Source organism: Parasteatoda tepidariorum, chromosome 11 (genome assembly GCF_982258835.1).
Source record: "Parasteatoda tepidariorum strain Cologne lab strain chromosome 11, Ptep-v5.0, whole genome shotgun sequence".
Taxonomy (NCBI): domain Eukaryota; kingdom Metazoa; phylum Arthropoda; class Arachnida; order Araneae; family Theridiidae; genus Parasteatoda; species Parasteatoda tepidariorum.
The window spans coordinates 45,411,099-45,426,346 of NC_141765.1; the positions used below are offsets into that span (position 1 = coordinate 45,411,099).

Sequence of the window (15,248 nt, forward strand, 5' to 3'; positions counted from 1 at the left end):
AAAAAAATAAGCCAGCTCTTTGTTGGGTAAAATGCTCTCCCCGGCGGGGAATCGAACCCCGGTCTCCCGCGTGACAGGCGGGGATACTGACCACTATACTACCGAGGAGCAGAGCAATGCCGAAACCCGGGATCGAACCAGGGACCTTTAGATCTTCAGTCTAACGCTCTCCCAACTGAGCTATTTCGGCACACTAACGCAAGAAATATTTTTATTTCACATATTGACGAAGCGTGTATTAATGTTAAGTCTGCCAGTACCACTAAATTTCGATCGTGAAGATAGAACTATACCCAGCTATTCTATTTAACAATTTAAAACGCAATGTAACGAGAATGAAAAAGTTTCTAATTCGGATTTCTTACATAAAAAAATAAGCCAGCTCTTTGTTGGGTAAAATGCTCTCCCCGGCGGGGAATCGAACCCCGGTCTCCCGCGTGACAGGCGGGGATACTGACCACTATACTACCGAGGAGCAGAGCAATGCCGAAACCCGGGATCGAACCAGGGACCTTTAGATCTTCAGTCTAACGCTCTCCCTACTGAGCTATTTCGGCACACCAACGCAAGAAATATTTTTATTTCACATATTGACGAAGCGTGTATTAATGTTAAGTCTGCCAGTACCACTAAATTTCGATCGTGAAGATAGAACTATACCCAGCTATTCTATTTAACAATTTAAAACGCAATGTAACGAGAATGAAAAAGTTTCTAATTCGGATTTCTTACTTAAAAAAATAAGCCAGCTCTTTGTTGGGTAAAATGCTCTCCCCGGCGGGGAATCGAACCCCGGTCTCCCGCGTGACAGGCGGGGATACTGACCACTATACTACCGAGGAGCAGAGCAATGCCGAAACCCGGGATCGAACCAGGGACCTTTAGATCTTCAGTCTAACGCTCTCCCAACTGAGCTATTTCGGCACACTAACGCAAGAAATATTTTTATTTCACATATTGACGAAGCGTGTATTAATGTTAAGTCTGCCAGTACCACTAAATTTCGATCGTGAAGATAGAACTATACCCAGCTATTCTATTTAACAATTTAAAACGCAATGTAACGAGAATGAAAAAGTTTCTAATTCGGATTTCTTACTTAAAAAAATAAGCCAGCTCTTTGTTGGGTAAAATGCTCTCCCCGGCGGGGAATCGAACCCCGGTCTCCCGCGTGACAGGCGGGGATACTGACCACTATACTACCGAGGAGCAGAGCAATGCCGAAACCCGGGATCGAACCAGGGACCTTTAGATCTTCAGTCTAACGCTCTCCCAACTGAGCTATTTCGGCACACTAACGCAAGAAATATTTTTATTTCACATATTGACGAAGCGTGTATTAATGTTAAGTCTGCCAGTACCACTAAATTTCGATCGTGAAGATAGAACTATACCCAGCTATTCTATTTAACAATTTAAAACGCAATGTAACGAGAATGAAAAAGTTTCTAATTCGGATTTCTTACTTAAAAAAATAAGCCAGCTCTTTGTTGGGTAAAATGCTCTCCCCGGCGGGGAATCGAACCCCGGTCTCCCGCGTGACAGGCGGGGATACTGACCACTATACTACCGAGGAGCAGAGCAATGCCGAAACCCGGGATCGAACCAGGGACCTTTAGATCTTCAGTCTAACGCTCTCCCAACTGAGCTATTTCGGCACACCAACGCAAGAAATATTTTTATTTCACATATTGACGAAGCGTGTATTAATGTTAAGTCTGCCAGTACCACTAAATTTCGATCGTGAAGATAGAACTATACCCAGCTATTCTATTTAACAATTTAAAACGCAATGTAACGAGAATGAAAAAGTTTCTAATTCGGATTTCTTACTTAAAAAAATAAGCCAGCTCTTTGTTGGGTAAAATGCTCTCCCCGGCGGGGAATCGAACCCCGGTCTCCCGCGTGACAGGCGGGGATACTGACCACTATACTACCGAGGAGCAGAGCAATGCCGAAACCCGGGATCGAACCAGGGACCTTTAGATCTTCAGTCTAACGCTCTCCCTACTGAGCTATTTCGGCACACCAACGCAAGAAATATTTTTATTTCACATATTGACGAAGCGTGTATTAATGTTAAGTCTGCCAGTACCACTAAATTTCGATCGTGAAGATAGAACTATACCCAGCTATTCTATTTAACAATTTAAAACGCAATGTAACGAGAATGAAAAAGTTTCTAATTCGGATTTCTTACTTAAAAAAATAAGCCAGCTCTTTGTTGGGTAAAATGCTCTCCCCGGCGGGGAATCGAACCCCGGTCTCCCGCGTGACAGGCGGGGATACTGACCACTATACTACCGAGGAGCAGAGCAATGCCGAAACCCGGGATCGAACCAGGGACCTTTAGATCTTCAGTCTAACGCTCTCCCAACTGAGCTATTTCGGCACACTAACGCAAGAAATATTTTTATTTCACATATTGACGAAGCGTGTATTAATGTTAAGTCTGCCAGTACCACTAAATTTCGATCGTGAAGATAGAACTATACCCAGCTATTCTATTTAACAATTTAAAACGCAATGTAACGAGAATGAAAAAGTTTCTAATTCGGATTTCTTACATAAAAAAATAAGCCAGCTCTTTGTTGGGTAAAATGCTCTCCCCGGCGGGGAATCGAACCCCGGTCTCCCGCGTGACAGGCGGGGATACTGACCACTATACTACCGAGGAGCAGAGCAATGCCGAAACCCGGGATCGAACCAGGGACCTTTAGATCTTCAGTCTAACGCTCTCCCTACTGAGCTATTTCGGCACACCAACGCAAGAAATATTTTTATTTCACATATTGACGAAGCGTGTATTAATGTTAAGTCTGCCAGTACCACTAAATTTCGATCGTGAAGATAGAACTATACCCAGCTATTCTATTTAACAATTTAAAACGCAATGTAACGAGAATGAAAAAGTTTCTAATTCGGATTTCTTACTTAAAAAAATAAGCCAGCTCTTTGTTGGGTAAAATGCTCTCCCCGGCGGGGAATCGAACCCCGGTCTCCCGCGTGACAGGCGGGGATACTGACCACTATACTACCGAGGAGCAGAGCAATGCCGAAACCCGGGATCGAACCAGGGACCTTTAGATCTTCAGTCTAACGCTCTCCCAACTGAGCTATTTCGGCACACTAACGCAAGAAATATTTTTATTTCACATATTGACGAAGCGTGTATTAATGTTAAGTCTGCCAGTACCACTAAATTTCGATCGTGAAGATAGAACTATACCCAGCTATTCTATTTAACAATTTAAAACGCAATGTAACGAGAATGAAAAAGTTTCTAATTCGGATTTCTTACTTAAAAAAATAAGCCAGCTCTTTGTTGGGTAAAATGCTCTCCCCGGCGGGGAATCGAACCCCGGTCTCCCGCGTGACAGGCGGGGATACTGACCACTATACTACCGAGGAGCAGAGCAATGCCGAAACCCGGGATCGAACCAGGGACCTTTAGATCTTCAGTCTAACGCTCTCCCAACTGAGCTATTTCGGCACACTAACGCAAGAAATATTTTTATTTCACATATTGACGAAGCGTGTATTAATGTTAAGTCTGCCAGTACCACTAAATTTCGATCGTGAAGATAGAACTATACCCAGCTATTCTATTTAACAATTTAAAACGCAATGTAACGAGAATGAAAAAGTTTCTAATTCGGATTTCTTACTTAAAAAAATAAGCCAGCTCTTTGTTGGGTAAAATGCTCTCCCCGGCGGGGAATCGAACCCCGGTCTCCCGCGTGACAGGCGGGGATACTGACCACTATACTACCGAGGAGCAGAGCAATGCCGAAACCCGGGATCGAACCAGGGACCTTTAGATCTTCAGTCTAACGCTCTCCCAACTGAGCTATTTCGGCACACCAACGCAAGAAATATTTTTATTTCACATATTGACGAAGCGTGTATTAATGTTAAGTCTGCCAGTACCACTAAATTTCGATCGTGAAGATAGAACTATACCCAGCTATTCTATTTAACAATTTAAAACGCAATGTAACGAGAATGAAAAAGTTTCTAATTCGGATTTCTTACTTAAAAAAATAAGCCAGCTCTTTGTTGGGTAAAATGCTCTCCCCGGCGGGGAATCGAACCCCGGTCTCCCGCGTGACAGGCGGGGATACTGACCACTATACTACCGAGGAGCAGAGCAATGCCGAAACCCGGGATCGAACCAGGGACCTTTAGATCTTCAGTCTAACGCTCTCCCAACTGAGCTATTTCGGCACACCAACGCAAGAAATATTTTTATTTCACATATTGACGAAGCGTGTATTAATGTTAAGTCTGCCAGTACCACTAAATTTCGATCGTGAAGATAGAACTATACCCAGCTATTCTATTTAACAATTTAAAACGCAATGTAACGAGAATGAAAAAGTTTCTAATTCGGATTTCTTACTTAAAAAAATAAGCCAGCTCTTTGTTGGGTAAAATGCTCTCCCCGGCGGGGAATCGAACCCCGGTCTCCCGCGTGACAGGCGGGGATACTGACCACTATACTACCGAGGAGCAGAGCAATGCCGAAACCCGGGATCGAACCAGGGACCTTTAGATCTTCAGTCTAACGCTCTCCCTACTGAGCTATTTCGGCACACCAACGCAAGAAATATTTTTATTTCACATATTGACGAAGCGTGTATTAATGTTAAGTCTGCCAGTACCACTAAATTTCGATCGTGAAGATAGAACTATACCCAGCTATTCTATTTAACAATTTAAAACGCAATGTAACGAGAATGAAAAAGTTTCTAATTCGGATTTCTTACTTAAAAAAATAAGCCAGCTCTTTGTTGGGTAAAATGCTCTCCCCGGCGGGGAATCGAACCCCGGTCTCCCGCGTGACAGGCGGGGATACTGACCACTATACTACCGAGGAGCAGAGCAATGCCGAAACCCGGGATCGAACCAGGGACCTTTAGTTCTTCAGTCTAACGCTCTCCCAACTGAGCTATTTCGGCACACCAACGCAAGAAATATTTTTATTTCACATATTGACGAAGCGTGTATTAATGTTAAGTCTGCCAGTACCACTAAATTTCGATCGTGAAGATAGAACTATACCCAGCTATTCTATTTAACAATTTAAAACGCAATGTAACGAGAATGAAAAAGTTTCTAATTCGGATTTCTTACTTAAAAAAATAAGCCAGCTCTTTGTTGGGTAAAATGCTCTCCCCGGCGGGGAATCGAACCCCGGTCTCCCGCGTGACCGGCGGGGATACTGACCACTATACTACCGAGGAGCAGAGCAATGCCGAAACCCGGGATCGAACCAGGGACCTTTAGATCTTCAGTCTAACGCTCTCCCAACTGAGCTATTTCGGCACACTAACGCAAGAAATATTTTTATTTCACATATTGACGAAGCGTGTATTAATGTTAAGTCTGCCAGTACCACTAAATTTCGATCGTGAAGATAGAACTATACCCAGCTATTCTATTTAACAATTTAAAACGCAATGTAACGAGAATGAAAAAGTTTCTAATTTGGATTTCTTACATAAAAAAATAAGCCAGCTCTTTGTTGGGTAAAATGCTCTCCCCGGCGGGGAATCGATCCCCGGTCTCCCGCGTGACAGGCGGGGATACTGACCACTATACTACCGAGGAGCAGAGCAATGCCGAAACCCGGGATCGAACCAGGGACCTTTAGATCTTCAGTCTAACGCTCTCCCAACTGAGCTATTTCGGCACACCAACGCAAGAAATATTTTTATTTCACATATTGACGAAGCGTGTATTAATGTTAAGTCTGCCAGTACCACTAAATTTCGATCGTGAAGATAGAACTATACCCAGCTATTCTATTTAACAATTTAAAACGCAATGTAACGAGAATGAAAAAGTTTCTAATTCGGATTTCTTACTTAAAAAAATAAGCCAGCTCTTTGTTGGGTAAAATGCTCTCCCCTTCGGGGAATCGAACCCCGGTCTCCCGCGTGACAGGCGGGGATACTGACCACTATACTACCGAGGAGCAGAGCAATGCCGAAACCCGGGATCGAACCAGGGACCTTTAGATCTTCAGTCTAACGCTCTCCCAACTGAGCTATTTCGGCACACTAACGCAAGAAATATTTTTATTTCACATATTGACGAAGCGTGTATTAATGTTAAGTCTGCCAGTACCACTAAATTTCGATCGTGAAGATAGAACTATACCCAGCTATTCTATTTAACAATTTAAAACGCAATGTAACGAGAATGAAAAAGTTTCTAATTCGGATTTCTTACTTAAAAAAATAAGCCAGCTCTTTGTTGGGTAAAATGCTCTCCCCGGCGGGGAATCGAACCCCGGTCTCCCGCGTGACAGGCGGGGATACTGACCACTATACTACCGAGGAGCAGAGCAATGCCGAAACCCGGGATCGAACCAGGGACCTTTAGATCTTCAGTCTAACGCTCTCCCAACTGAGCTATTTCGGCACACCAACGCAAGAAATATTTTTATTTCACATATTGACGAAGCGTGTATTAATGTTAAGTCTGCCAGTACCACTAAATTTCGATCGTGAAGATAGAACTATACCCAGCTATTCTATTTAACAATTTAAAACGCAATGTAACGAGAATGAAAAAGTTTCTAATTCGGATTTCTTACTTAAAAAAATAAGCCAGCTCTTTGTTGGGTAAAATGCTCTCCCCGGCGGGGAATCGAACCCCGGTCTCCCGCGTGACAGGCGGGGATACTGACCACTATACTACCGAGGAGCAGAGCAATGCCGAAACCCGGGATCGAACCAGGGACCTTTAGATCTTCAGTCTAACGCTCTCCCTACTGAGCTATTTCGGCACACCAACGCAAGAAATATTTTTATTTCACATATTGACGAAGCGTGTATTAATGTTAAGTCTGCCAGTACCACTAAATTTCGATCGTGAAGATAGAACTATACCCAGCTATTCTATTTAACAATTTAAAACGCAATGTAACGAGAATGAAAAAGTTTCTAATTCGGATTTCTTACTTAAAAAAATAAGCCAGCTCTTTGTTGGGTAAAATGCTCTCCCCGGCGGGGAATCGAACCCCGGTCTCCCGCGTGACAGGCGGGGATACTGACCACTATACTACCGAGGAGCAGAGCAATGCCGAAACCCGGGATCGAACCAGGGACCTTTAGTTCTTCAGTCTAACGCTCTCCCAACTGAGCTATTTCGGCACACCAACGCAAGAAATATTTTTATTTCACATATTGACGAAGCGTGTATTAATGTTAAGTCTGCCAGTACCACTAAATTTCGATCGTGAAGATAGAACTATACCCAGCTATTCTATTTAACAATTTAAAACGCAATGTAACGAGAATGAAAAAGTTTCTAATTCGGATTTCTTACTTAAAAAAATAAGCCAGCTCTTTGTTGGGTAAAATGCTCTCCCCGGCGGGGAATCGAACCCCGGTCTCCCGCGTGACCGGCGGGGATACTGACCACTATACTACCGAGGAGCAGAGCAATGCCGAAACCCGGGATCGAACCAGGGACCTTTAGATCTTCAGTCTAACGCTCTCCCAACTGAGCTATTTCGGCACACTAACGCAAGAAATATTTTTATTTCACATATTGACGAAGCGTGTATTAATGTTAAGTCTGCCAGTACCACTAAATTTCGATCGTGAAGATAGAACTATACCCAGCTATTCTATTTAACAATTTAAAACGCAATGTAACGAGAATGAAAAAGTTTCTAATTCGGATTTCTTACATAAAAAAATAAGCCAGCTCTTTGTTGGGTAAAATGCTCTCCCCGGCGGGGAATCGATCCCCGGTCTCCCGCGTGACAGGCGGGGATACTGACCACTATACTACCGAGGAGCAGAGCAATGCCGAAACCCGGGATCGAACCAGGGACCTTTAGATCTTCAGTCTAACGCTCTCCCAACTGAGCTATTTCGGCACACCAACGCAAGAAATATTTTTATTTCACATATTGACGAAGCGTGTATTAATGTTAAGTCTGCCAGTACCACTAAATTTCGATCGTGAAGATAGAACTATACCCAGCTATTCTATTTAACAATTTAAAACGCAATGTAACGAGAATGAAAAAGTTTCTAATTCGGATTTCTTACTTAAAAAAATAAGCCAGCTCTTTGTTGGGTAAAATGCTCTCCCCTTCGGGGAATCGAACCCCGGTCTCCCGCGTGACAGGCGGGGATACTGACCACTATACTACCGAGGAGCAGAGCAATGCCGAAACCCGGGATCGAACCAGGGACCTTTAGATCTTCAGTCTAACGCTCTCCCAACTGAGCTATTTCGGCACACTAACGCAAGAAATATTTTTATTTCACATATTGACGAAGCGTGTATTAATGTTAAGTCTGCCAGTACCACTAAATTTCGATCGTGAAGATAGAACTATACCCAGCTATTCTATTTAACAATTTAAAACGCAATGTAACGAGAATGAAAAAGTTTCTAATTCGGATTTCTTACTTAAAAAAATAAGCCAGCTCTTTGTTGGGTAAAATGCTCTCCCCGGCGGGGAATCGAACCCCGGTCTCCCGCGTGACAGGCGGGGATACTGACCACTATACTACCGAGGAGCAGAGCAATGCCGAAACCCGGGATCGAACCAGGGACCTTTAGATCTTCAGTCTAACGCTCTCCCAACTGAGCTATTTCGGCACACCAACGCAAGAAATATTTTTATTTCACATATTGACGAAGCGTGTATTAATGTTAAGTCTGCCAGTACCACTAAATTTCGATCGTGAAGATAGAACTATACCCAGCTATTCTATTTAACAATTTAAAACGCAATGTAACGAGAATGAAAAAGTTTCTAATTCGGATTTCTTACTTAAAAAAATAAGCCAGCTCTTTGTTGGGTAAAATGCTCTCCCCGGCGGGGAATCGAACCCCGGTCTCCCGCGTGACAGGCGGGGATACTGACCACTATACTACCGAGGAGCAGAGCAATGCCGAAACCCGGGATCGAACCAGGGACCTTTAGATCTTCAGTCTAACGCTCTCCCAACTGAGCTATTTCGGCACACCAACGCAAGAAATATTTTTATTTCACATATTGACGAAGCGTGTATTAATGTTAAGTCTGCCAGTACCACTAAATTTCGATCGTGAAGATAGAACTATACCCAGCTATTCTATTTAACAATTTAAAACGCAATGTAACGAGAATGAAAAAGTTTCTAATTCGGATTTCTTACATAAAAAAATAAGCCAGCTCTTTGTTGGGTAAAATGCTCTCCCCGGCGGGGAATCGAACCCCGGTCTCCCGCGTGACAGGCGGGGATACTGACCACTATACTACCGAGGAGCAGAGCAATGCCGAAACCCGGGATCGAACCAGGGACCTTTAGATCTTCAGTCTAACGCTCTCCCAACTGAGCTATTTCGGCACACCAACGCAAGAAATATTTTTATTTCACATATTGACGAAGCGTGTATTAATGTTAAGTCTGCCAGTACCACTAAATTTCGATCGTGAAGATAGAACTATACCCAGCTATTCTATTTAACAATTTAAAACGCAATGTAACGAGAATGAAAAAGTTTCTAATTCGGATTTCTTACTTAAAAAAATAAGCCAGCTCTTTGTTGGGTAAAATGCTCTCCCCGGCGGGGAATCGAACCCCGGTCTCCCGCGTGACAGGCGGGGATACTGACCACTATACTACCGAGGAGCAGAGCAATGCCGAAACCCGGGATCGAACCAGGGACCTTTAGATCTTCAGTCTAACGCTCTCCCAACTGAGCTATTTCGGCACACCAACGCAAGAAATATTTTTATTTCACATATTGACGAAGCGTGTATTAATGTTAAGTCTGCCAGTACCACTAAATTTCGATCGTGAAGATAGAACTATACCCAGCTATTCTATTTAACAATTTAAAACGCAATGTAACGAGAATGAAAAAGTTTCTAATTCGGATTTCTTACTTAAAAAAATAAGCCAGCTCTTTGTTGGGTAAAATGCTCTCCCCGGCGGGGAATCGAACCCCGGTCTCCCGCGTGACAGGCGGGGATACTGACCACTGTACTACCGAGGAGCAGTGCAATGCCGAAACCCGGGATCGAACCAGGGACCTTTAGATCTTCAGTCTAACGCTCTCCCTACTGAGCTATTTCGGCACACCAACGCAAGAAATATTTTTATTTCACATATTGACGAAGCGTGTATTAATGTTAAGTCTGCCAGTACCACTAAATTTCGATCGTGAAGATAGAACTATACCCAGCTATTCTATTTAACAATTTAAAACGCAATGTAACGAGAATGAAAAAGTTTCTAATTCGGATTTCTTACTTAAAAAAATAAGCCAGCTCTTTGTTGGGTAAAATGCTCTCCCCGGCGGGGAATCGAACCCCGGTCTCCCACGTGACAGGCGGGGATACTGACCACTATACTACCGAGGAGCAGAGCAATGCCGAAACCCGGGATCGAACCAGGGACCTTTAGTTCTTCAGTCTAACGCTCTCCCAACTGAGCTATTTCGGCACACCAACGCAAAAAATATTTTTATTTCACATATTGACGAAGCGTGTATTAATGTTAAGTCTGCCAGTACCACTAAATTTCGATCGTGAAGATAGAACTATACCCAGCTATTCTATTTAACAATTTAAAACGCAATGTAACGAGAATGAAAAAGTTTCTAATTCGGATTTCTTACTTAAAAAAATAAGCCAGCTCTTTGTTGGGTAAAATGCTCTCCCCGGCGGGGAATCGAACCCCGGTCTCCCGCGTGACAGGCGGGGATACTGACCACTATACTACCGAGGAGCAGAGCAATGCCGAAACCCGGGATCGAACCAGGGACCTTTAGATCTTCAGTCTAACGCTCTCCCAACTGAGCTATTTCGGCACACTAACGCAAGAAATATTTTTATTTCACATATTGACGAAGCGTGTATTAATGTTAAGTCTGCCAGTACCACTAAATTTCGATCGTGAAGATAGAACTATACCCAGCTATTCTATTTAACAATTTAAAACGCAATGTAACGAGAATGAAAAAGTTTCTAATTCGGATTTCTTACATAAAAAAATAAGCCAGCTCTTTGTTGGGTAAAATGCTCTCCCCGGCGGGGAATCGAACCCCGGTCTCCCGCGTGACAGGCGGGGATACTGACCACTATACTACCGAGGAGCAGAGCAATGCCGAAACCCGGGATCGAACCAGGGACCTTTAGATCTTCAGTCTAACGCTCTCCCAACTGAGCTATTTCGGCACACCAACGCAAGAAATATTTTTATTTCACATATTGACGAAGCGTGTATTAATGTTAAGTCTGCCAGTACCACTAAATTTCGATCGTGAAGATAGAACTATACCCAGCTATTCTATTTAACAATTTAAAACGCAATGTAACGAGAATGAAAAAGTTTCTAATTCGGATTTCTTACTTAAAAAAATAAGCCAGCTCTTTGTTGGGTAAAATGCTCTCCCCGGCGGGGAATCGAACCCCGGTCTCCCGCGTGACAGGCGGGGATACTGACCACTATACTACCGAGGAGCAGAGCAATGCCGAAACCCGGGATCGAACCAGGGACCTTTAGATCTTCAGTCTAACGTTCTCCCAACTGAGCTATTTCGGCACACTAACGCAAGAAATATTTTTATTTCACATATTGACGAAGCGTGTATTAATGTTAAGTCTGCCAGTACCACTAAATTTCGATCGTGAAGATAGAACTATACCCAGCTATTCTATTTAACAATTTAAAACGCAATGTAACGAGAATGAAAAAGTTTCTAATTCGGATTTCTTACTTAAAAAAATAAGCCAGCTCTTTGTTGGGTAAAATGCTCTCCCCGGCGGGGAATCGAACCCCGGTCTCCCGCGTGACAGGCGGGGATACTGACCACTATACTACCGAGGAGCAGAGCAATGCCGAAACCCGGGATCGAACCAGGGACCTTTAGATCTTCAGTCTAACGCTCTCCCAACTGAGCTATTTCGGCACACCAACGCAAGAAATATTTTTATTTCACATATTGACGAAGCGTGTATTAATGTTAAGTCTGCCAGTACCACTAAATTTCGATCGTGAAGATAGAACTATACCCAGCTATTCTATTTAACAATTTAAAACGCAATGTAACGAGAATGAAAAAGTTTCTAATTCGGATTTCTTACTTAAAAAAATAAGCCAGCTCTTTGTTGGGTAAAATGCTCTCCCCGGCGGGGAATCGAACCCCGGTCTCCCGCGTGACAGGCGGGGATACTGACCACTATACTACCGAGGAGCAGAGCAATGCCGAAACCCGGGATCGAACCAGGGACCTTTAGATCTTCAGTCTAACGCTCTCCCAACTGAGCTATTTCGGCACACCAACGCAAGAAATATTTTTATTTCACATATTGACGAAGCGTGTATTAATGTTAAGTCTGCCAGTACCACTAAATTTCGATCGTGAAGATAGAACTATACCCAGCTATTCTATTTAACAATTTAAAACGCAATGTAACGAGAATGAAAAAGTTTCTAATTCGGATTTCTTACTTAAAAAAATAAGCCAGCTCTTTGTTGGGTAAAATGCTCTCCCCGGCGGGGAATCGAACCCCGGTCTCCCGCGTGACAGGCGGGGATACTGACCACTATACTACCGAGGAGCAGAGCAATGCCGAAACCCGGGATCGAACCAGGGACCTTTAGATCTTCAGTCTAACGCTCTCCCAACTGAGCTATTTCGGCACACCAACGCAAGAAATATTTTTATTTCACATATTGACGAAGCGTGTATTAATGTTAAGTCTGCCAGTACCACTAAATTTCGATCGTGAAGATAGAACTATACCCAGCTATTCTATTTAACAATTTAAAACGCAATGTAACGAGAATGAAAAAGTTTCTAATTCGGATTTCTTACTTAAAAAAATAAGCCAGCTCTTTGTTGGGTAAAATGCTCTCCCCGGCGGGGAATCGAACCCCGGTCTCCCGCGTGACAGGCGGGGATACTGACCACTGTACTACCGAGGAGCAGAGCAATGCCGAAACCCGGGATCGAACCAGGGACCTTTAGATCTTCAGTCTAACGCTCTCCCTACTGAGCTATTTCGGCACACCAACGCAAGAAATATTTTTATTTCACATATTGACGAAGCGTGTATTAATGTTAAGTCTGCCAGTACCACTAAATTTCGATCGTGAAGATAGAACTATACCCAGCTATTCTATTTAACAATTTAAAACGCAATGTAACGAGAATGAAAAAGTTTCTAATTCGGATTTCTTACTTAAAAAAATAAGCCAGCTCTTTGTTGGGTAAAATGCTCTCCCCGGCGGGGAATCGAACCCCGGTCTCCCACGTGACAGGCGGGGATACTGACCACTATACTACCGAGGAGCAGAGCAATGCCGAAACCCGGGATCGAACCAGGGACCTTTAGTTCTTCAGTCTAACGCTCTCCCAACTGAGCTATTTCGGCACACCAACGCAAAAAATATTTTTATTTCACATATTGACGAAGCGTGTATTAATGTTAAGTCTGCCAGTACCACTAAATTTCGATCGTGAAGATAGAACTATACCCAGCTATTCTATTTAACAATTTAAAACGCAATGTAACGAGAATGAAAAAGTTTCTAATTCGGATTTCTTACTTAAAAAAATAAGCCAGCTCTTTGTTGGGTAAAATGCTCTCCCCGGCGGGGAATCGAACCCCGGTCTCCCGCGTGACAGGCGGGGATACTGACCACTATACTACCGAGGAGCAGAGCAATGCCGAAACCCGGGATCGAACCAGGGACCTTTAGATCTTCAGTCTAACGCTCTCCCAACTGAGCTATTTCGGCACACTAACGCAAGAAATATTTTTATTTCACATATTGACGAAGCGTGTATTAATGTTAAGTCTGCCAGTACCACTAAATTTCGATCGTGAAGATAGAACTATACCCAGCTATTCTATTTAACAATTTAAAACGCAATGTAACGAGAATGAAAAAGTTTCTAATTCGGATTTCTTGCATAAAAAAATAAGCCAGCTCTTTGTTGGGTAAAATGCTCTCCCCGGCGGGGAATCGAACCCCGGTCTCCCGCGTGACAGGCGGGGATACTGACCACTATACTACCGAGGAGCAGAGCAATGCCGAAACCCGGGATCGAACCAGGGACCTTTAGATCTTCAGTCTAACGCTCTCCCAACTGAGCTATTTCGGCACACCAACGCAAGAAATATTTTTATTTCACATATTGACGAAGCGTGTATTAATGTTAAGTCTGCCAGTACCACTAAATTTCGATCGTGAAGATAGAACTATACCCAGCTATTCTATTTAACAATTTAAAACGCAATGTAACGAGAATGAAAAAGTTTCTAATTCGGATTTCTTACTTAAAAAAATAAGCCAGCTCTTTGTTGGGTAAAATGCTCTCCCCGGCGGGGAATCGAACCCCGGTCTCCCGCGTGACAGGCGGGGATACTGACCACTATACTACCGAGGAGCAGAGCAATGCCGTTACCCGGGATCGAACCAGGGACCTTTAGATCTTCAGTCTAACGTTCTCCCAACTGAGCTATTTCGGCACACTAACGCAAGAAATATTTTTATTTCACATATTGACGAAGCGTGTATTAATGTTAAGTCTGCCAGTACCACTAAATTTCGATCGTGAAGATAGAACTATACCCAGCTATTCTATTTAACAATTTAAAACGCAATGTAACGAGAATGAAAAAGTTTCTAATTCGGATTTCTTACTTAAAAAAATAAGCCAGCTCTTTGTTGGGTAAAATGCTCTCCCCGGCGGGGAATCGAACCCCGGTCTCCCGCGTGACAGGCGGGGATACTGACCACTATACTACCGAGGAGCAGAGCAATGCCGAAACCCGGGATCGAACCAGGGACCTTTAGATCTTCAGTCTAACGCTCTCCCAACTGAGCTATTTCGGCACACCAACGCAAGAAATATTTTTATTTCACATATTGACGAAGCGTGTATTAATGTTAAGTCTGCCAGTACCACTAAATTTCGATCGTGAAGATAGAACTATACCCAGCTATTCTATTTAACAATTTAAAACGCAATGTAACGAGAATGAAAAAGTTTCTAATTCGGATTTCTTACTTAAAAAAATAAGCCAGCTCTTTGTTGGGTAAAATGCTCTCCCCGGCGGGGAATCGAACCCCGGTCTCCCGCGTGACAGGCGGGGATACTGACCACTATACTACCGAGGAGCAGAGCAATGCCGAAACCCGGGATCGAACCAGGGACCTTTAGATCTTCAGTCTAACGCTCTCCCAACTGAGCTATTTCGGCACACTAACGCA

The 15,248-nt window shown here is 43.3% G+C and overlaps 82 non-coding genes across 82 annotated transcripts; all 82 read right to left on the reverse strand.

The window, feature by feature from the left end:
* Positions 1–36: 36 nt before the first annotated feature.
* Positions 37–108, reverse strand: TRNAD-GUC (transfer RNA aspartic acid (anticodon GUC)). Its single transcript has one exon. It is a non-coding gene; the product is annotated as a tRNA-Asp (tRNA).
* Positions 109–117: 9 nt separating this feature from the next.
* TRNAF-GAA (transfer RNA phenylalanine (anticodon GAA)) lies at positions 118–190 on the reverse strand. Its single transcript has one exon. It is a non-coding gene; the product is annotated as a tRNA-Phe (tRNA).
* A 213-nt stretch (positions 191–403) lies between these two features.
* TRNAD-GUC (transfer RNA aspartic acid (anticodon GUC)) lies at positions 404–475 on the reverse strand. The gene has a single exon. It is a non-coding gene; the product is annotated as a tRNA-Asp (tRNA).
* A 9-nt stretch (positions 476–484) lies between these two features.
* On the reverse strand, positions 485–557 carry TRNAF-GAA (transfer RNA phenylalanine (anticodon GAA)). Its single transcript has one exon. It is a non-coding gene; the product is annotated as a tRNA-Phe (tRNA).
* Positions 558–770: 213 nt separating this feature from the next.
* On the reverse strand, positions 771–842 carry TRNAD-GUC (transfer RNA aspartic acid (anticodon GUC)). The gene has a single exon. It is a non-coding gene; the product is annotated as a tRNA-Asp (tRNA).
* A 9-nt stretch (positions 843–851) lies between these two features.
* Positions 852–924, reverse strand: TRNAF-GAA (transfer RNA phenylalanine (anticodon GAA)). The gene has a single exon. It is a non-coding gene; the product is annotated as a tRNA-Phe (tRNA).
* Positions 925–1,137: 213 nt separating this feature from the next.
* Positions 1,138–1,209, reverse strand: TRNAD-GUC (transfer RNA aspartic acid (anticodon GUC)). Its single transcript has one exon. It is a non-coding gene; the product is annotated as a tRNA-Asp (tRNA).
* Positions 1,210–1,218: 9 nt separating this feature from the next.
* Positions 1,219–1,291, reverse strand: TRNAF-GAA (transfer RNA phenylalanine (anticodon GAA)). The gene has a single exon. It is a non-coding gene; the product is annotated as a tRNA-Phe (tRNA).
* A 213-nt stretch (positions 1,292–1,504) lies between these two features.
* Positions 1,505–1,576, reverse strand: TRNAD-GUC (transfer RNA aspartic acid (anticodon GUC)). Its single transcript has one exon. It is a non-coding gene; the product is annotated as a tRNA-Asp (tRNA).
* A 9-nt stretch (positions 1,577–1,585) lies between these two features.
* On the reverse strand, positions 1,586–1,658 carry TRNAF-GAA (transfer RNA phenylalanine (anticodon GAA)). Its single transcript has one exon. It is a non-coding gene; the product is annotated as a tRNA-Phe (tRNA).
* Positions 1,659–1,871: 213 nt separating this feature from the next.
* On the reverse strand, positions 1,872–1,943 carry TRNAD-GUC (transfer RNA aspartic acid (anticodon GUC)). Its single transcript has one exon. It is a non-coding gene; the product is annotated as a tRNA-Asp (tRNA).
* Positions 1,944–1,952: 9 nt separating this feature from the next.
* Positions 1,953–2,025, reverse strand: TRNAF-GAA (transfer RNA phenylalanine (anticodon GAA)). The gene has a single exon. It is a non-coding gene; the product is annotated as a tRNA-Phe (tRNA).
* A 213-nt stretch (positions 2,026–2,238) lies between these two features.
* Positions 2,239–2,310, reverse strand: TRNAD-GUC (transfer RNA aspartic acid (anticodon GUC)). The gene has a single exon. It is a non-coding gene; the product is annotated as a tRNA-Asp (tRNA).
* A 9-nt stretch (positions 2,311–2,319) lies between these two features.
* TRNAF-GAA (transfer RNA phenylalanine (anticodon GAA)) lies at positions 2,320–2,392 on the reverse strand. Its single transcript has one exon. It is a non-coding gene; the product is annotated as a tRNA-Phe (tRNA).
* Positions 2,393–2,605: 213 nt separating this feature from the next.
* Positions 2,606–2,677, reverse strand: TRNAD-GUC (transfer RNA aspartic acid (anticodon GUC)). The gene has a single exon. It is a non-coding gene; the product is annotated as a tRNA-Asp (tRNA).
* Positions 2,678–2,686: 9 nt separating this feature from the next.
* On the reverse strand, positions 2,687–2,759 carry TRNAF-GAA (transfer RNA phenylalanine (anticodon GAA)). The gene has a single exon. It is a non-coding gene; the product is annotated as a tRNA-Phe (tRNA).
* A 213-nt stretch (positions 2,760–2,972) lies between these two features.
* Positions 2,973–3,044, reverse strand: TRNAD-GUC (transfer RNA aspartic acid (anticodon GUC)). Its single transcript has one exon. It is a non-coding gene; the product is annotated as a tRNA-Asp (tRNA).
* Positions 3,045–3,053: 9 nt separating this feature from the next.
* On the reverse strand, positions 3,054–3,126 carry TRNAF-GAA (transfer RNA phenylalanine (anticodon GAA)). The gene has a single exon. It is a non-coding gene; the product is annotated as a tRNA-Phe (tRNA).
* A 213-nt stretch (positions 3,127–3,339) lies between these two features.
* TRNAD-GUC (transfer RNA aspartic acid (anticodon GUC)) lies at positions 3,340–3,411 on the reverse strand. Its single transcript has one exon. It is a non-coding gene; the product is annotated as a tRNA-Asp (tRNA).
* Positions 3,412–3,420: 9 nt separating this feature from the next.
* Positions 3,421–3,493, reverse strand: TRNAF-GAA (transfer RNA phenylalanine (anticodon GAA)). The gene has a single exon. It is a non-coding gene; the product is annotated as a tRNA-Phe (tRNA).
* Positions 3,494–3,706: 213 nt separating this feature from the next.
* TRNAD-GUC (transfer RNA aspartic acid (anticodon GUC)) lies at positions 3,707–3,778 on the reverse strand. Its single transcript has one exon. It is a non-coding gene; the product is annotated as a tRNA-Asp (tRNA).
* Positions 3,779–3,787: 9 nt separating this feature from the next.
* Positions 3,788–3,860, reverse strand: TRNAF-GAA (transfer RNA phenylalanine (anticodon GAA)). The gene has a single exon. It is a non-coding gene; the product is annotated as a tRNA-Phe (tRNA).
* Positions 3,861–4,073: 213 nt separating this feature from the next.
* TRNAD-GUC (transfer RNA aspartic acid (anticodon GUC)) lies at positions 4,074–4,145 on the reverse strand. The gene has a single exon. It is a non-coding gene; the product is annotated as a tRNA-Asp (tRNA).
* Positions 4,146–4,154: 9 nt separating this feature from the next.
* TRNAF-GAA (transfer RNA phenylalanine (anticodon GAA)) lies at positions 4,155–4,227 on the reverse strand. Its single transcript has one exon. It is a non-coding gene; the product is annotated as a tRNA-Phe (tRNA).
* A 213-nt stretch (positions 4,228–4,440) lies between these two features.
* TRNAD-GUC (transfer RNA aspartic acid (anticodon GUC)) lies at positions 4,441–4,512 on the reverse strand. The gene has a single exon. It is a non-coding gene; the product is annotated as a tRNA-Asp (tRNA).
* A 9-nt stretch (positions 4,513–4,521) lies between these two features.
* Positions 4,522–4,594, reverse strand: TRNAF-GAA (transfer RNA phenylalanine (anticodon GAA)). The gene has a single exon. It is a non-coding gene; the product is annotated as a tRNA-Phe (tRNA).
* Positions 4,595–4,807: 213 nt separating this feature from the next.
* TRNAD-GUC (transfer RNA aspartic acid (anticodon GUC)) lies at positions 4,808–4,879 on the reverse strand. Its single transcript has one exon. It is a non-coding gene; the product is annotated as a tRNA-Asp (tRNA).
* Positions 4,880–4,888: 9 nt separating this feature from the next.
* Positions 4,889–4,961, reverse strand: TRNAF-GAA (transfer RNA phenylalanine (anticodon GAA)). The gene has a single exon. It is a non-coding gene; the product is annotated as a tRNA-Phe (tRNA).
* A 213-nt stretch (positions 4,962–5,174) lies between these two features.
* TRNAD-GUC (transfer RNA aspartic acid (anticodon GUC)) lies at positions 5,175–5,246 on the reverse strand. The gene has a single exon. It is a non-coding gene; the product is annotated as a tRNA-Asp (tRNA).
* A 9-nt stretch (positions 5,247–5,255) lies between these two features.
* Positions 5,256–5,328, reverse strand: TRNAF-GAA (transfer RNA phenylalanine (anticodon GAA)). The gene has a single exon. It is a non-coding gene; the product is annotated as a tRNA-Phe (tRNA).
* Positions 5,329–5,541: 213 nt separating this feature from the next.
* Positions 5,542–5,613, reverse strand: TRNAD-GUC (transfer RNA aspartic acid (anticodon GUC)). Its single transcript has one exon. It is a non-coding gene; the product is annotated as a tRNA-Asp (tRNA).
* Positions 5,614–5,622: 9 nt separating this feature from the next.
* On the reverse strand, positions 5,623–5,695 carry TRNAF-GAA (transfer RNA phenylalanine (anticodon GAA)). Its single transcript has one exon. It is a non-coding gene; the product is annotated as a tRNA-Phe (tRNA).
* Positions 5,696–5,989: 294 nt separating this feature from the next.
* TRNAF-GAA (transfer RNA phenylalanine (anticodon GAA)) lies at positions 5,990–6,062 on the reverse strand. The gene has a single exon. It is a non-coding gene; the product is annotated as a tRNA-Phe (tRNA).
* A 213-nt stretch (positions 6,063–6,275) lies between these two features.
* TRNAD-GUC (transfer RNA aspartic acid (anticodon GUC)) lies at positions 6,276–6,347 on the reverse strand. Its single transcript has one exon. It is a non-coding gene; the product is annotated as a tRNA-Asp (tRNA).
* Positions 6,348–6,356: 9 nt separating this feature from the next.
* On the reverse strand, positions 6,357–6,429 carry TRNAF-GAA (transfer RNA phenylalanine (anticodon GAA)). Its single transcript has one exon. It is a non-coding gene; the product is annotated as a tRNA-Phe (tRNA).
* Positions 6,430–6,642: 213 nt separating this feature from the next.
* On the reverse strand, positions 6,643–6,714 carry TRNAD-GUC (transfer RNA aspartic acid (anticodon GUC)). Its single transcript has one exon. It is a non-coding gene; the product is annotated as a tRNA-Asp (tRNA).
* A 9-nt stretch (positions 6,715–6,723) lies between these two features.
* TRNAF-GAA (transfer RNA phenylalanine (anticodon GAA)) lies at positions 6,724–6,796 on the reverse strand. The gene has a single exon. It is a non-coding gene; the product is annotated as a tRNA-Phe (tRNA).
* Positions 6,797–7,009: 213 nt separating this feature from the next.
* TRNAD-GUC (transfer RNA aspartic acid (anticodon GUC)) lies at positions 7,010–7,081 on the reverse strand. The gene has a single exon. It is a non-coding gene; the product is annotated as a tRNA-Asp (tRNA).
* Positions 7,082–7,090: 9 nt separating this feature from the next.
* On the reverse strand, positions 7,091–7,163 carry TRNAF-GAA (transfer RNA phenylalanine (anticodon GAA)). The gene has a single exon. It is a non-coding gene; the product is annotated as a tRNA-Phe (tRNA).
* Positions 7,164–7,376: 213 nt separating this feature from the next.
* Positions 7,377–7,448, reverse strand: TRNAD-GUC (transfer RNA aspartic acid (anticodon GUC)). Its single transcript has one exon. It is a non-coding gene; the product is annotated as a tRNA-Asp (tRNA).
* A 9-nt stretch (positions 7,449–7,457) lies between these two features.
* TRNAF-GAA (transfer RNA phenylalanine (anticodon GAA)) lies at positions 7,458–7,530 on the reverse strand. Its single transcript has one exon. It is a non-coding gene; the product is annotated as a tRNA-Phe (tRNA).
* Positions 7,531–7,743: 213 nt separating this feature from the next.
* TRNAD-GUC (transfer RNA aspartic acid (anticodon GUC)) lies at positions 7,744–7,815 on the reverse strand. The gene has a single exon. It is a non-coding gene; the product is annotated as a tRNA-Asp (tRNA).
* Positions 7,816–7,824: 9 nt separating this feature from the next.
* Positions 7,825–7,897, reverse strand: TRNAF-GAA (transfer RNA phenylalanine (anticodon GAA)). The gene has a single exon. It is a non-coding gene; the product is annotated as a tRNA-Phe (tRNA).
* A 294-nt stretch (positions 7,898–8,191) lies between these two features.
* TRNAF-GAA (transfer RNA phenylalanine (anticodon GAA)) lies at positions 8,192–8,264 on the reverse strand. The gene has a single exon. It is a non-coding gene; the product is annotated as a tRNA-Phe (tRNA).
* Positions 8,265–8,477: 213 nt separating this feature from the next.
* TRNAD-GUC (transfer RNA aspartic acid (anticodon GUC)) lies at positions 8,478–8,549 on the reverse strand. The gene has a single exon. It is a non-coding gene; the product is annotated as a tRNA-Asp (tRNA).
* Positions 8,550–8,558: 9 nt separating this feature from the next.
* On the reverse strand, positions 8,559–8,631 carry TRNAF-GAA (transfer RNA phenylalanine (anticodon GAA)). Its single transcript has one exon. It is a non-coding gene; the product is annotated as a tRNA-Phe (tRNA).
* Positions 8,632–8,844: 213 nt separating this feature from the next.
* On the reverse strand, positions 8,845–8,916 carry TRNAD-GUC (transfer RNA aspartic acid (anticodon GUC)). The gene has a single exon. It is a non-coding gene; the product is annotated as a tRNA-Asp (tRNA).
* A 9-nt stretch (positions 8,917–8,925) lies between these two features.
* Positions 8,926–8,998, reverse strand: TRNAF-GAA (transfer RNA phenylalanine (anticodon GAA)). Its single transcript has one exon. It is a non-coding gene; the product is annotated as a tRNA-Phe (tRNA).
* A 213-nt stretch (positions 8,999–9,211) lies between these two features.
* Positions 9,212–9,283, reverse strand: TRNAD-GUC (transfer RNA aspartic acid (anticodon GUC)). Its single transcript has one exon. It is a non-coding gene; the product is annotated as a tRNA-Asp (tRNA).
* Positions 9,284–9,292: 9 nt separating this feature from the next.
* Positions 9,293–9,365, reverse strand: TRNAF-GAA (transfer RNA phenylalanine (anticodon GAA)). The gene has a single exon. It is a non-coding gene; the product is annotated as a tRNA-Phe (tRNA).
* Positions 9,366–9,578: 213 nt separating this feature from the next.
* TRNAD-GUC (transfer RNA aspartic acid (anticodon GUC)) lies at positions 9,579–9,650 on the reverse strand. The gene has a single exon. It is a non-coding gene; the product is annotated as a tRNA-Asp (tRNA).
* Positions 9,651–9,659: 9 nt separating this feature from the next.
* TRNAF-GAA (transfer RNA phenylalanine (anticodon GAA)) lies at positions 9,660–9,732 on the reverse strand. Its single transcript has one exon. It is a non-coding gene; the product is annotated as a tRNA-Phe (tRNA).
* A 213-nt stretch (positions 9,733–9,945) lies between these two features.
* TRNAD-GUC (transfer RNA aspartic acid (anticodon GUC)) lies at positions 9,946–10,017 on the reverse strand. The gene has a single exon. It is a non-coding gene; the product is annotated as a tRNA-Asp (tRNA).
* Positions 10,018–10,026: 9 nt separating this feature from the next.
* On the reverse strand, positions 10,027–10,099 carry TRNAF-GAA (transfer RNA phenylalanine (anticodon GAA)). The gene has a single exon. It is a non-coding gene; the product is annotated as a tRNA-Phe (tRNA).
* Positions 10,100–10,312: 213 nt separating this feature from the next.
* TRNAD-GUC (transfer RNA aspartic acid (anticodon GUC)) lies at positions 10,313–10,384 on the reverse strand. The gene has a single exon. It is a non-coding gene; the product is annotated as a tRNA-Asp (tRNA).
* Positions 10,385–10,393: 9 nt separating this feature from the next.
* TRNAF-GAA (transfer RNA phenylalanine (anticodon GAA)) lies at positions 10,394–10,466 on the reverse strand. Its single transcript has one exon. It is a non-coding gene; the product is annotated as a tRNA-Phe (tRNA).
* A 213-nt stretch (positions 10,467–10,679) lies between these two features.
* Positions 10,680–10,751, reverse strand: TRNAD-GUC (transfer RNA aspartic acid (anticodon GUC)). Its single transcript has one exon. It is a non-coding gene; the product is annotated as a tRNA-Asp (tRNA).
* Positions 10,752–10,760: 9 nt separating this feature from the next.
* Positions 10,761–10,833, reverse strand: TRNAF-GAA (transfer RNA phenylalanine (anticodon GAA)). Its single transcript has one exon. It is a non-coding gene; the product is annotated as a tRNA-Phe (tRNA).
* A 213-nt stretch (positions 10,834–11,046) lies between these two features.
* On the reverse strand, positions 11,047–11,118 carry TRNAD-GUC (transfer RNA aspartic acid (anticodon GUC)). The gene has a single exon. It is a non-coding gene; the product is annotated as a tRNA-Asp (tRNA).
* A 9-nt stretch (positions 11,119–11,127) lies between these two features.
* Positions 11,128–11,200, reverse strand: TRNAF-GAA (transfer RNA phenylalanine (anticodon GAA)). Its single transcript has one exon. It is a non-coding gene; the product is annotated as a tRNA-Phe (tRNA).
* Positions 11,201–11,413: 213 nt separating this feature from the next.
* TRNAD-GUC (transfer RNA aspartic acid (anticodon GUC)) lies at positions 11,414–11,485 on the reverse strand. Its single transcript has one exon. It is a non-coding gene; the product is annotated as a tRNA-Asp (tRNA).
* Positions 11,486–11,494: 9 nt separating this feature from the next.
* On the reverse strand, positions 11,495–11,567 carry TRNAF-GAA (transfer RNA phenylalanine (anticodon GAA)). The gene has a single exon. It is a non-coding gene; the product is annotated as a tRNA-Phe (tRNA).
* Positions 11,568–11,780: 213 nt separating this feature from the next.
* TRNAD-GUC (transfer RNA aspartic acid (anticodon GUC)) lies at positions 11,781–11,852 on the reverse strand. The gene has a single exon. It is a non-coding gene; the product is annotated as a tRNA-Asp (tRNA).
* Positions 11,853–11,861: 9 nt separating this feature from the next.
* Positions 11,862–11,934, reverse strand: TRNAF-GAA (transfer RNA phenylalanine (anticodon GAA)). The gene has a single exon. It is a non-coding gene; the product is annotated as a tRNA-Phe (tRNA).
* A 213-nt stretch (positions 11,935–12,147) lies between these two features.
* On the reverse strand, positions 12,148–12,219 carry TRNAD-GUC (transfer RNA aspartic acid (anticodon GUC)). The gene has a single exon. It is a non-coding gene; the product is annotated as a tRNA-Asp (tRNA).
* A 9-nt stretch (positions 12,220–12,228) lies between these two features.
* On the reverse strand, positions 12,229–12,301 carry TRNAF-GAA (transfer RNA phenylalanine (anticodon GAA)). The gene has a single exon. It is a non-coding gene; the product is annotated as a tRNA-Phe (tRNA).
* A 213-nt stretch (positions 12,302–12,514) lies between these two features.
* TRNAD-GUC (transfer RNA aspartic acid (anticodon GUC)) lies at positions 12,515–12,586 on the reverse strand. The gene has a single exon. It is a non-coding gene; the product is annotated as a tRNA-Asp (tRNA).
* A 9-nt stretch (positions 12,587–12,595) lies between these two features.
* On the reverse strand, positions 12,596–12,668 carry TRNAF-GAA (transfer RNA phenylalanine (anticodon GAA)). Its single transcript has one exon. It is a non-coding gene; the product is annotated as a tRNA-Phe (tRNA).
* Positions 12,669–12,881: 213 nt separating this feature from the next.
* Positions 12,882–12,953, reverse strand: TRNAD-GUC (transfer RNA aspartic acid (anticodon GUC)). Its single transcript has one exon. It is a non-coding gene; the product is annotated as a tRNA-Asp (tRNA).
* Positions 12,954–12,962: 9 nt separating this feature from the next.
* TRNAF-GAA (transfer RNA phenylalanine (anticodon GAA)) lies at positions 12,963–13,035 on the reverse strand. Its single transcript has one exon. It is a non-coding gene; the product is annotated as a tRNA-Phe (tRNA).
* Positions 13,036–13,248: 213 nt separating this feature from the next.
* On the reverse strand, positions 13,249–13,320 carry TRNAD-GUC (transfer RNA aspartic acid (anticodon GUC)). Its single transcript has one exon. It is a non-coding gene; the product is annotated as a tRNA-Asp (tRNA).
* A 9-nt stretch (positions 13,321–13,329) lies between these two features.
* TRNAF-GAA (transfer RNA phenylalanine (anticodon GAA)) lies at positions 13,330–13,402 on the reverse strand. The gene has a single exon. It is a non-coding gene; the product is annotated as a tRNA-Phe (tRNA).
* Positions 13,403–13,615: 213 nt separating this feature from the next.
* On the reverse strand, positions 13,616–13,687 carry TRNAD-GUC (transfer RNA aspartic acid (anticodon GUC)). The gene has a single exon. It is a non-coding gene; the product is annotated as a tRNA-Asp (tRNA).
* A 9-nt stretch (positions 13,688–13,696) lies between these two features.
* TRNAF-GAA (transfer RNA phenylalanine (anticodon GAA)) lies at positions 13,697–13,769 on the reverse strand. Its single transcript has one exon. It is a non-coding gene; the product is annotated as a tRNA-Phe (tRNA).
* A 213-nt stretch (positions 13,770–13,982) lies between these two features.
* On the reverse strand, positions 13,983–14,054 carry TRNAD-GUC (transfer RNA aspartic acid (anticodon GUC)). Its single transcript has one exon. It is a non-coding gene; the product is annotated as a tRNA-Asp (tRNA).
* A 9-nt stretch (positions 14,055–14,063) lies between these two features.
* Positions 14,064–14,136, reverse strand: TRNAF-GAA (transfer RNA phenylalanine (anticodon GAA)). Its single transcript has one exon. It is a non-coding gene; the product is annotated as a tRNA-Phe (tRNA).
* A 213-nt stretch (positions 14,137–14,349) lies between these two features.
* TRNAD-GUC (transfer RNA aspartic acid (anticodon GUC)) lies at positions 14,350–14,421 on the reverse strand. The gene has a single exon. It is a non-coding gene; the product is annotated as a tRNA-Asp (tRNA).
* Positions 14,422–14,430: 9 nt separating this feature from the next.
* Positions 14,431–14,503, reverse strand: TRNAF-GAA (transfer RNA phenylalanine (anticodon GAA)). The gene has a single exon. It is a non-coding gene; the product is annotated as a tRNA-Phe (tRNA).
* Positions 14,504–14,716: 213 nt separating this feature from the next.
* On the reverse strand, positions 14,717–14,788 carry TRNAD-GUC (transfer RNA aspartic acid (anticodon GUC)). The gene has a single exon. It is a non-coding gene; the product is annotated as a tRNA-Asp (tRNA).
* A 9-nt stretch (positions 14,789–14,797) lies between these two features.
* On the reverse strand, positions 14,798–14,870 carry TRNAF-GAA (transfer RNA phenylalanine (anticodon GAA)). Its single transcript has one exon. It is a non-coding gene; the product is annotated as a tRNA-Phe (tRNA).
* A 213-nt stretch (positions 14,871–15,083) lies between these two features.
* Positions 15,084–15,155, reverse strand: TRNAD-GUC (transfer RNA aspartic acid (anticodon GUC)). Its single transcript has one exon. It is a non-coding gene; the product is annotated as a tRNA-Asp (tRNA).
* Positions 15,156–15,164: 9 nt separating this feature from the next.
* TRNAF-GAA (transfer RNA phenylalanine (anticodon GAA)) lies at positions 15,165–15,237 on the reverse strand. Its single transcript has one exon. It is a non-coding gene; the product is annotated as a tRNA-Phe (tRNA).
* Between the last annotated feature and the right edge of the window lie 11 nt (positions 15,238–15,248).